A 12,527-nucleotide genomic window follows, 5' to 3' on the forward strand; every position below is an offset into this window, starting at 1 on the left:
CAGAAGTTTCTGGGACACTTTCAGCTTTAAAGGTGAATTTTTAAAGCTGGATACATGCTAAAATCGTGAACTGGGTGCACATATGGCACTTGAGTGTGACCACCAAATTTTATAAGTTGGGCAGATGTGTGCATAAGTGCCAATTTGTGAATATCTCAATTCAGAGAAAAAAGGGGTGTGGTGTGGACATGGTGTCAGCAGGGCATTGCTCTTCTGGGGTGGGGCAAGAAATGTGTGCATAAGTACCTACACATCTAAGTGCACACCCAGGTCCTATGCCACATAAATTTACTTTTGCTATGGAGGAGATGTAAGTTTAAAAATATATATAGGCATTTGTGAGTTGTTGGAGGGATCTGGGGTACCTGGGGGGAATGCAGACTAGGGATGTGAATCGTGTCCTCGATCGTCTTAACGATCGATTTTGGCTGGGAGGGGGAGGGAATCGTATTGTTGCCGTTTGGGGGGGTAAAATATCGTGAAAAATCGTTAAAAATCGTGAAAAATCGAAAAATCGAAAAACCGGCACATTAAAACCCCCTAAAACCCACCCCCGACCCTTTAAATTAAATCCCCCACCCTCCCGAACCCCCCCCCAAATAACTTAAATAACCTGCGGGTCCAGCGGCGGTCCGGAACGGCAGCGGTCCGGAACGGGCTCCTGCTCTGAATCTTGTCGTCTTCAGCCGGCGCCATTTTCCAAAATGGCGCCGAAAAATGGCGGCGGCCATAGACGAAAAAGATTGGACGGCAGGAGGTCCTTCCGGACCCCCGCTGGACTTTTGGCAAGTCTCGTGGGGGTCAGGAGGCCCCCCACAAGCTGGCCAAAAGTTCCTGGAGGTCCAGCGGGGGTCAGGGAGCGATTTCCCGCCGCGAATCGTTTTCGTACGGAAAATGGCGCCTGCAGGAGGTCGTTCAGCGAGGCGCCGGAACCCTCGCTGAACGACCTCCTGCAGTCGATCTCCTGCCGGCGCCATTTTCCGTACGAAAACGATTCGCGGCGGGAAATCGCTCCCTGACCCCCGCTGGACCTCCAGGAACTTTTGGCCAGCTTGTGGGGGGCCTCCTGACCCCCACGAGACTTGCCAAAAGTCCAGCGGGGGTCCGGAAGGACCTCCTGCCGTCCAATTGTGTTCGTCTATGGCCGCCGCCATTTTTCGGCGCCATTTTGGAAAATGGCGCCGGCTGAAGACGACAAGATTCAGAGCAGGAGCCCGTTCCGGACCGCTGCCGTTCCGGACCGCCGCTGGACCCGCAGGTTATTTAAGTTATTTGGGGGGGGGGTTCGGGAGGGTGGGGGATTTAATTTAAAGGGTCGGGGGTGGGTTTTAGGGGGTTTTAGTGTGCCGGCTCACGATTCTAACGATTTATAACGATAAATCGTTAGAATCTGTATTGTATTGTGTTCCATAACGGTTTAAGACGATATTAAAATTATCGGACGATAATTTTAATCGTCCTAAAACGATTCACATCCCTAATGCAGACTAAAGAACCAGGGGTGGTTGGGAGGACCTAGCATAACACTGGCAAACTGGTAGATGAACTGATGAAACTGGTCCTCACATATATTAAACTATCTATTACAGACATACATTGACTGGTGCTGTTTAACCTTCAAATAGAACAATATATATATATATATGTTCAGATTCTTGAACAAGTCAGGTAATCTTAAACTAATAATATTCATGGTATGTTATAAGTTTTGCTTATTCCTTTTCACTTTGGGCAACATGGGTCTTTTTGGTTTTACTAATTCATATAATCCTTAAATGTATGCAGTTTACATTAGATTTTACAATATCATGTATATAGCCATTTTAAATTACTTTCTTTCTGTTTTAAGAAAATGTTATACATCCAAGAAAAACCTTGCTCATTAGTTTGGTTGGTCATTTTTAAGTTTTTGTTCACTGAATGTTCTTGTGCTTAAGATCAGTACTTTATGTCACTAGTTTAGTTGCAACTATTTTTTTCTGTCCGTTTGATTCAGTGTTTTAGTTGTAAACCTTGCTCACTGGTATAGTTGGCTCATTTATAACTTTTAACCGCTTGATGTTCTTGTGTTCTAAATTAGTATTTTATGTCACCATTTTATTTGCAACTATATTTCATGTTTGTTTTATTCAGTATTTTATTTATGTAAGTTATGTACTATATTTATGTTTTTATATTTGTGAGTATATGCATAAATATATGTGTATTAATATTTATGTATTTTATCATAGCCCCAGAGGCAGCCACTTGAGAAGTGGTGAAACTCGGCCTGAGTCAGGCATTTTTGCGTCTCCACTACAATAAATGCTTATAAAGGACATCTGGCATCTATCTAATTTATAACATGTACACATATGTGCATGCATGTTATAAAATTGCCGCATCTCTAGGTGTGCACCAACACATACTCATTTGAAAGTTACCATCCTTGACTGCATAATTTGTAAAGCAGAAACAGTTTGCTGTTCAAATTACACCTCTCATGCAATCTCTTTAGGTATTCCCACATCTGTCTCATAATGGTAATTCTACAGATGGGCATTAATTAATTATCCTCAACAAGAAGAGAAATTATGATTTTTGCTTTGCTGCACCTAATTCCTGAAACAGATTTCTTGAGTTGGAGTGCCATACTTCCTCTCTGGCCATGCTCAAATTCAGTTTAAATGCTCACCTATTTGAAACTGCTTTTAAATCCTAAATAGTTTTCTTTGATACCGATTCTTGTTTGTCATGTATGTTTGCCATGAGTGGATTGTAAACACCATGGAGCAAGGACTGTCTCTTATTTGTACCTGTACAGATCTGCATATATCTAGTAGCACTTTAAACTGAAAAGATCTGGCGCAAGGATCCCTCACAAACGCACCTGGCACAATTTAAATCCTCCCTAAATCTCTATAGTGACAAACTTAACAAGACAAAGCGAGACTTCTATGCCAACAAAATTCATCAATTCCAATACAACCCTAAAGTATTATACGATTACGTGAATTCTCTCACTAAAACAGCTACCCCTCACATCCCTGATGTAGTAGCCAAATCCAAATGTGAAGAACTTGCCACATTCTTCCAAACCAAAGTCGACAATTTGCTATCCAAGTTCTCCTCCTCTGCCAATCCTACCAACCACTTCGAACCTAACATCAATCAAACAAAAACCAGCAATTACACCAATGCCCTCTCCTCCCTAGACTGCACTTCAACATTAGAAATAGAAACCTTTATCAAGAAAGCCAAACCTTCCACCCACCCATCTGATACCATACCCACTAAACATCTTCTTACAATACCCAACATCATTGCCAAACCTTTAACAAAAATCATCAACCTATCCATTAGCTCTGGACAGGTGCCGCTCTCCCTGAAGCAGGCAATAGTCAAACCTATTCTAAAGAAGCCCAAACTTGACCCTTCTGATCCAGCTAATTATCGCCCCATATCCAATCTTCCATTCATCTCTAAACTACTTGAAAAAACTGTCAACAAGCAACTCACAGAATACCTAGAAGAAAATCATATCCTGGCCTCCGCACAATACGGTTTTCGAAAATCTCATAGCACTGAAACTCTTTTACTTTCCCTGACAGACCACATTATCAAAGGATTTGAGAAAGGGCAATCATACATTCTTGCCTTCCTTGACATTTCCTCCGCATTCGACACCGTTAGCCATCCCATTCTCCTACAGCGGCTAACTGAAATCGGTATTACAGGTGTTGCCCACAATTGGTTCAACTCCTACCTTAGTAATAGAGATTACAAAATCCAGCTAGGAAATCACGTATCCAAGGCCATCCCCCTCAACCGAGGTGTCCCTCAGGGATCCTCCCTATCCTCAACCCTATTCAATATTTACATTCTGCCCCTCTGTCACTTCCTCTCCAGTCTAAACCTCCCTCATTACATATATGCTGATGATGTTCAGCTGCTTATACCCATCACTGACTCCCTAGCAAAAACCATGGACTTCTGGAATGAAACCCTCCAGTCCATTAACAATCTCCTTTCCTCCATCCACCTTGCTCTTAATACCAATAAAACTGAAATTATGCTCATCTCACCCCAAAGCCAACCGATCCTCCCCCCTTTTCCTCAGTTCCAATTTACTCAACAAGTCCGTGATCTGGGTATCATTCTTGATGGTCACGTCACACTAAAGAAATTCATAAATAACATTCTAAAAGACGGCTTCTTTAAACTCCACACACTAAAAAAACTCAAACCCTTATTACATCCCCCCGATTTCCGTACAGTTCTCCAAACCACAATCTTCGCCAAAACCGACTACTGCAATTCCCTACTCCTCGGCCTACCTAATAATGCCATCCATCCCATTCAAATCTTACAAAACACCACAGCCCGGATCTTGACCAATTTACGTAGACATGACCATATTACACCTGTTCTAAAAGACCTACATTGGCTTCCAATTGCCTCCCGCATACAATATAAGGCTCTCTCTCTCATCCACAAAGCCCTATACAATCCCGAAATGAACTGGTTCAATGAACCCTTCCGTTTACACCAGTCTAATAAGCCCACCAGACTAGCACATCTAGCAACCATGTCTATCCCCTCTCCTAAACTCTATAAACTCACTTCCACAAGAGCCCGTGCACTATCGATAGCCGGGCCGACCCTCTGGAACAAAATGCCTGTTGAACTACGGCAAGAAGAATGCCTCAAATCTTTCAAGCGGAAGCTCAAGACCTGGCTCTTTGCAAAAGCATACACTTAATTTTTCACTATACCTCACCACTGTTCCCACTCTCCACACTCCTCCCCTGTTTCCCTTTCTTCCGCCCCACTCTCCCCTCCCTTTTCTCCCCCACCTTCTTTTCTTTCTCTCTGCCCCCCTCTTTCCTTGCTCTCCTCCCTTCTCTTCCCCATCTTATCTCCTAGCCTGATTAAAATTAACCTCATAGTTTTCTTTCTTTTGTACATATGTATATAATTGCAATTCTTGTATATAATTTTATTGCAAAACTTCCCATATTATTGTTCCCCCCTCTCGTTAATGCCTTGTTATCATGTTTTTTACTGTTCAATGTAAAGCGCCATGCCGTGCGTTTGTTTTTGCGTTACAATGTGAACCGATATGATATCCTGGATGAATGTCGGTATATAAAAATTTTAAATAAATAAATAAATAAATAAATAAATAAATAAGTCTTAATAGGGTGCCTGCTTTTCTGCAGCTTGTATCAGCTCTCAGTGTTTCCCTTGATCAGCATTGCTCAGTTCAGAACCTTTTTTCTTGGTCTATAGCCTTCCTTGGGCTCATAATCTGATATATTTTTCTTCTCTGCTACTGGTCTGGCCAAATCTATTTGTTCAAGTTCAGAACCTTGTGTGTGTGTGGCAGGGTCCCCCATGTCTCCAGCAGAAACACTTACTGTGAAGCAGAAATGACTAAAAATGCTTCTCCGGCAGCATGCATGGATTCTTTCCTTGTGAGACTAGGATAGAAAAAAGCATATACATAGTTATATGCTTTTGTATAGGTGATTGTGCCAATGTGACCAGCACTATACGTGGGAAGTCTAATACAGCTCATTAATACAGGTTTCATCTTAACTAGATAACCCATACAATTCCACCCCTTCCCAATAGGGAAGGGGTGGAATTGTATGGGTTATCTAGTTAATTGTATGGGTTATGTTAACCCCTTGCTATCTGATCTGGAGACCTTTTCTTTTCCTAATAGTCCTCCAACATGGGGTCGCCTCTGCAAAGCAAATCACGCATTTGAATATGTTGTGTTTGAGGCATTGTGGACCCTTGGTCGCAATGGAGATGATTCTGCCCATGGGGAGGAGCCCCGTGGAAAGCCACTGCGATAGGCTGACACAGATAGCAGACACAGTATGGATAGAGGCTTTATTGTACTGCTGTAGATAGATGGTGAAGGCAGGAAGGTAAGGCACTGATCCACGAAGTGCCAGTACGTTCAACAGGCTCAGAAGTATAGTCTTACCCAGATGTTCATGAAAGGCGGGAGCCCGCAGTGGGTAACGCCATGGCTGGTGGGTGGTGTTGGAGCGCCGGATCGTAGAGGTACTCACAGGAATGAAGGCGTCTTCCTGATGGTAGAATGGTGGGACCGAAGGTCCATGGTGCAGGATATAAAGTAGATAAGCCCTTGAGGAGCGAATACCCAATGGTCCAATATCCTGAAAGCAGAATAGAGAGAGAGACTCCCGAGGAGCAGTTGTCTTAGTTAGTGAAGAACCCCGAACGGAAGTTGGAAGCGAGAGACTCCAGAGGAGCGGTTATCTTAGTTAGTGAAGAACCCCGAAGGGATGTTGGAAGCGAGAGACTCCCGAGGAGCGGTTATCTTAGTTAGTGAAGAACCCCGAAGGGAAGTTGGAAGCGAGAGACTCCCGAGGAGCGGTTATCTTAGTTAGTGAAGAACCCCGAAGGGATGTTGGAAGCGAGAGACTCCCGAGGAGCAGTTGTCTTAGTTAGTGAAGAACCCCGAACGGAAGTTGGAAGCGAGAGACTCCCGAGGAGCGGTTATCTTAGTTAGTGAAGAACCCCGAAGGGAAGTTGGAAGCGAGAGACCCCCGAGGAGCGGGTGTCTAGAGATTCTACTTGAGTGAGGCCCTTAGCGTGAAAGCGGCATCTAAGCGTGCAGTTTAGAGCAGGCAGTGTAGCGAAGCGAAATCTTTGCTAACTCAAAGTGGAAGTGGAGGCGGAGACTAGATATACCCGGAGGTACTGATGTCATGCGGTGGGGCCACCCCGAGGTTCCCGCCATGACGTGTATTTGAGTGTAGGAGATGTGCGCGCTCACGCCCTAGGAGGCCACAGGAGTGAGCATGGCAGATGGGTACGCCCATGCTGGTTTGGAAATGCCGAGGCTCTTAGCACTCTGCACCGGAGGCAGCCATCTTGCCCAAAGAGAGAGAAAGGGAAGAAAAAGAGGTGAGGCAGAGCGGTCGCAGCCGTCTGCCTCACAACGCAACAGTATATGACCCTCAAGATATCTGGTATGGCCAATTTGCAGGGCCATAGACCAGTGGTTCTCAACTCAGTCCTCAGAGACCATCTGGCCATTCAGGTGTTATGGATATTCACAATGTATATGCATGAGATATATTTGAAAGCACTGGTCCATTGTATGCATATGTTTTCTGAATATCCTGAAAATGTCACACCGTCATGTTGCCTTGTTTTACCCAATGGTCTCTTTCTCGAGTGTATCACTTAACCATCTCCATCAAATGTTACTCCCTTGGATTTCTGTGCCCCAAAGCAGGAATCTACAAGTTTTTGTATTGAATCTTAACTATCAATAACTTGACACTCCTTGAACTCCTTGTATTGAATCTTAACTATCAATAACTTGACACTCCTTGACACTCGTTTTGTCTACTCCCTTAGGAGTGTCCACTCTGTTGCAGATTTTAGTGTCATCTGCAAAAAGACAAACCTTTCCTGCTACTTCTACTACAAAATCATTCACAAAAATATTTGGAGAAAACAGGGCGTAGGACTAATCCCTGAAGTACTAAGCTTTTAACACCTTTCCAGAGAGTGAACTCCATTTACAATCCCTTTGGCATTTATGATTCAACCAGATTCTTACCCAGTAAACTATCTTGGAATCCACCACAGATTGCTTAGTTTATGTATTTGCTTCATATATGGGACAATGTTTAAAGCATTTCTGAAATCAAGTATACCACATCAGTATGCCTCTATACACCCAATCAAATAAATTAATCTGATCGTTCTGCACATTCTCAGTCCGGTAAAAACCATGCTCCCTTACATCCTGCAAACATACAGAATTTAAGATATTTCACTATCCTTTTGTTTGTGACTCCATTAATTATTACCCACGCCATTAATTTCAGGCTAACTAGCTTACAGTTATCAGCATCCTCCCTATTAAAACTTTATGAAAAGGGACAACATCGTTACCTTTTATGAAAAGGGACAACCCTCTGGAATCTCTCCAAGATTCATGAAGAGAACAATCAGGAAAGCTGCCAAAATCTCTGTGAGCTCCCTTAATACTCTAAAATGTATCTCTGTCATCCCAATTGCCTTTTCCTCTTCCAGTTTTCCAAATTCCATGCAAGCCTTCTCCTCTATAAATAAATAATATTGTATTTACCCCTTTGCTACAGATGTTTTCAATCCATTTCTTGGGACACATCCAGTCAGTTGGATTTTCAGGATATCCACAGCAAAAATGCATGAGATAGATTCAGGCCCAGTGCTACTGGGTGTGCATATCATGCAATTGCACCGGGTGGCACACCCAGAGGGGCGGTGAAAGAAGCAGCCAACGAGGCCGCTGGTGGACCTCTCCCAGCAGTGGCTGAGAAGAGGAAGAGGCCCATGAAGCCAGCAGTAGATCATATCCCAACAGTGACCCAGCAATAGAGGAGGCCCATGAGGCCGCCGATGAACTCTATCCTACTGGCAGCCTGGAAGAGGAAGATGCCAGTGAGGCCACTATTGGACCCCCTCTCACCAGGAGTCCGGAAGAGGCTGAGGCCTCTGAGGCCACCGGTGGACCCCATCCCACTGGTGGCTGAAGAAAGAAGAAAAAGCCTGTTCTCCTACTCCTTCTCGGTGCTGGCATATGCTGTTCAAAACACATGCAGCTAGCATATTTTCTATGCTGATCCTGCAGTGCATGAGATCAGCATAGAGAAAGTGCTAGGCTTGCATGATTTGATTAGCACATGGGCCGGCACATGAGGAGGAGGAGCAGCAGAACGGCTCCCACTGGTATGTGTATGTGAATGAATGAGAACCTTACTAAGGTGTGGGGGTGTGGTGTGTATGAAAGGGTGTTACTGGGGTATAGGGGTGTGCATTCGGATTGACCGCATTAGTAAAACGCAACTCATATTTTTTTTTTACTTAAAAAATTGATTCGACATAAACGATCGGATTTCCCACATATCGAACATAGATATGTTCGATATGTGGGAAATCGCGATTGTTGAGCCAAAATAAAAATATAAACCCCCTCACCCTCCTTAATCCCCCCCCCCCCCGACTTACCACAACTCCCTGGTGATGGAGCGAGGAGTGAGGACGCCATTTCTGCAATCCTTGGCGAGAAGCATGTGACGTCGGCGGCACGTCGAGTGACGCCGGCGTCACGTGATTCCCGGCTCGTTCGCGCCGGACGGCTCGTTCGGCCCAAAAAGAACTTTTGGCCAGCTTGAGGGGGTCAGGAGGCCCCCCCAAGCTGGCCAAAAGTTCTTTTTGGGCCGAACGAGCCGTCCGGCGCGAACTTGCCGGGAATCACGTGACGTCGCGTCTGAGTGACGCGGCGCCACGTGATTCCCGGCTCGTTCGCGCCGGACGGCTCGTTCGGCCCAAAAAGAACTTTTGGCCAGCTTGAGGGGGTCAGGAGGCCCCCCCAAGCTGGCCAAAAGTTCTTTTTGGGCCGAACGAGCCGTCCGGCGCGAACGAGCCGGGAATCACGTGACGTTGCGTCTGAGTGACGCGGCGCCACGTGATTCCCGGCGAGTGTGAACGAGCCGTCCGGCGCGAACGAGCCGGGAATCACGTGACGCCGCGTCACTCGACGTGCCACCGACGTCACATGCTTCTCGCCAAGGATTGCAGAAATGACGTCCTCACTCCTCGCTCGATCACCAGGGAGTTGTGGTAAGTCTGGGGGGGGGGGATTAAGGAGGGTGAGGGGGTTTAAATTTTTTTTTTGCACATATGTACATATACCCAACTCATTGGATTTTTTTTATGTCCATATTGGCCGCAAGTGGGACCCCCTTTCGGACATAAAAAATATGAACATAAAATTTTGCTCTGCACATCCCTACTGGGGTATAGAGTGTATGAATGAGAGGCTTATTGGGGTGTGGGGGTGTGATGTCTGTGAATGAGAGCCTTACCAGTGGGTGTGGTGTGTGTGAATGGGAGCCTGACTGGGGGGGGGGGGGTTATGTGAATGGGAGCCTGATTGGAGGAGGGGTTATGTGAATGGGAGCTTGACTGGAGGGTGGTGTGTGTGTCAATCGGAACCTGTCTGGAGTGTGTGTGTGAATGGAAGTCTGACTGGTGTGTGTGTGTGTTTCTGTGTGCATGGGAACCTGACTGGAATATGTGTGTGTGTGTGTGTGTGTGTGTGTGTGTGTGGGGTGTGTGTATGAGAGTAGGAACATGTTTGGGGTATATGTGTGAATAGAAACCTGTCCGGGGTATGTGTGAATGAATGAAAACCTGTCTCATGTGTGTGTGTGTTTATGGGAACCTGTCTAGGATTGTTTGTGTGTGTGAATGGGAGCCTGCCTGGGTATGTGTGTATGAAGAAAATTTGTGCTGCCTCACTAATCCATGCCTTACTCAGAATTTGGAAATAAAATGTTTTCAGGTATGAAGAGCAGTGAATTTTCCATCCTTCTTAGTTTTACTTATTGTGTAATTTTGCTTAATTTCTCTTTACCTACACATACACCTTTTTCTACCAATATGTGGTATCAATTAATGTATAAACATTCTATTACATCGTACCCCAATACTCCTTGTATTGCTTGTTCCCAACATTTTCATACCACTCAAATGGCAGGTTTTGTTCTGACATTATGGGATGTCTGTGTCTGCCATTTTGAAATAATTTATTGTTGTTTGGGAAATTTTTAAATTTTTTTATGAACTCTTAATTATTGGAAGTTATTCTATTCCTTATATCATTGGAAATATTCTTTTTATAAGTATGCTTTTACTAATATGATTGACTTATATTCCTTGATTTTATTGTTTGATGAATGATTTATGAGGACTGGTGATGTTTCTGTTTCTCCATTGCTGCATTGCATACAGAGTCTGGCTTGTTGCAGTTTGTGGTTTCCGGTTCAGTTTCTGTTTATAGATTATAATCTTTTTATTCTGAATTTGGTGAGGGTGAGTCTGTATTCTGCGTGTTTAACTGAGGTGGGATATTCTGTGTTTAAAAAAAAAGTGAGGAGGGGGGTAGCATAGTAATTGTTCACACAGGGCAGCAAAAGTGCTAGCACCAGTCCTGGAGAGATTTGCATAAAATGGAAGCAGTGCAGGCAGATCTATTTCATGCATATTATTTATGGATATCCTTACAACCTAAATGGCTGGCTGTGTCCTGGCTGGTTGTATCCCAAGGACTGGGTTGAGAGCTACTGCTTCTACCATATATATCCCTGCCCACTGTCAGTAGTTCTTCAAAGGGCATGTTTGAGACAGACATGGAGGGCAATGGTGGGATCAGGATTGCGAGGTCATGTAAAAGACATGGAGGGGAAGCTGGAGTTGATTTAAGTATGAGAATTTATTTGATATTCTATCCAAAATAATAAAAAACTGAAGAAAAGATAACTGGACAAACAGGATAGGCCAACTGGTTTGTATCTGCCATCATTTGCTTTGCTATGCTATGATCTCCAATCCCTTTTTTTGGGGAGCACTGAACAACAATATTTGTTTAGTGCTTCTGCTTCCTCTTTTTTTTGTCCTTAACACATTCCCCCTTTCCATATTCCAGTCTTACAATACACTCAGGGGGCGTTCCGAATCCAGCTCATCTCTTCTCGGCCTTCTCATCCTCTAGTTGCCAGAACACTATGTCATCCCTTTTGAACACCCTAAGGACCAATCCAGATCTTTCAGGGTAGGGCCACAAGTGCTTCCAAAGGCTTCAAGGCAAACCCTCTGTGGATTGTTCAGCCTCTAATCAATGAAGCCACAGTGTGACTCAAGGGCAGAGCTCCAGTTCTCTACTGCGACAGACCTTGGCTCAAAAGGATCCAGATCTCCTTTTGCCTTGACACATGTGCAACTCTAGCCCAAAGACATAAAAAAATTTCTCTCTTTACATAAGATCATCAGTCATGGACTTAAGATCCTGGTGCAACATAGCCTGTCCTCCCCCTTACCATTCATTGATAACGCTTCAGAAAATGCCACCATCCTTTTTCACAGCCTCAACAACTCCTGCACACAAGAACTTGGTTTCTGGCAAGGTCATTTGTACCCTAGTGGATTATGACGTTAATCTCGCTTTCTATTTTTTCTGTCACAGCAATACTAAGAATGTGGTTTGCAACCTGGCTAGCCAAAAATCCCAGTAGCTATTTGACCTGTTTGACTTTCTCCATTCCTGACCCTCAATCAGTCCCTATTATGATCAAATAACCCACCAGAAGGAATTTATTTTGGGATATTTATACACTATGCTCCACTCCAAGTCTTCCTCTATGTCATGTGTTTGTGGGATTATATTTATGTTGCCATTATCATGAAAGCATTTCTATAGAAAAAGCAAGATAGCAATTCCATAAGATGCATAGGGGCAAACCGGAAACTGACTCATTTTGTCAGGGTGAACCTCATATTTATATTTATAGAGTACCCCCAACATGGTTTACAGCATTTTAAATAAAATGAAATACAATATATCTATAAAAATACCACACAGCACAAAAATCTAATCTGTAGTTTAGCAAGGACAAGGTAAGTCATGCAACAACACATAAGAAAATAGCATAAAAGACAAATAT

The sequence above is a fragment of the Rhinatrema bivittatum genome, chromosome 2 (genome assembly GCF_901001135.1).
Source record: "Rhinatrema bivittatum chromosome 2, aRhiBiv1.1, whole genome shotgun sequence".
Lineage (NCBI taxonomy): Eukaryota > Metazoa > Chordata > Amphibia > Gymnophiona > Rhinatrematidae > Rhinatrema > Rhinatrema bivittatum.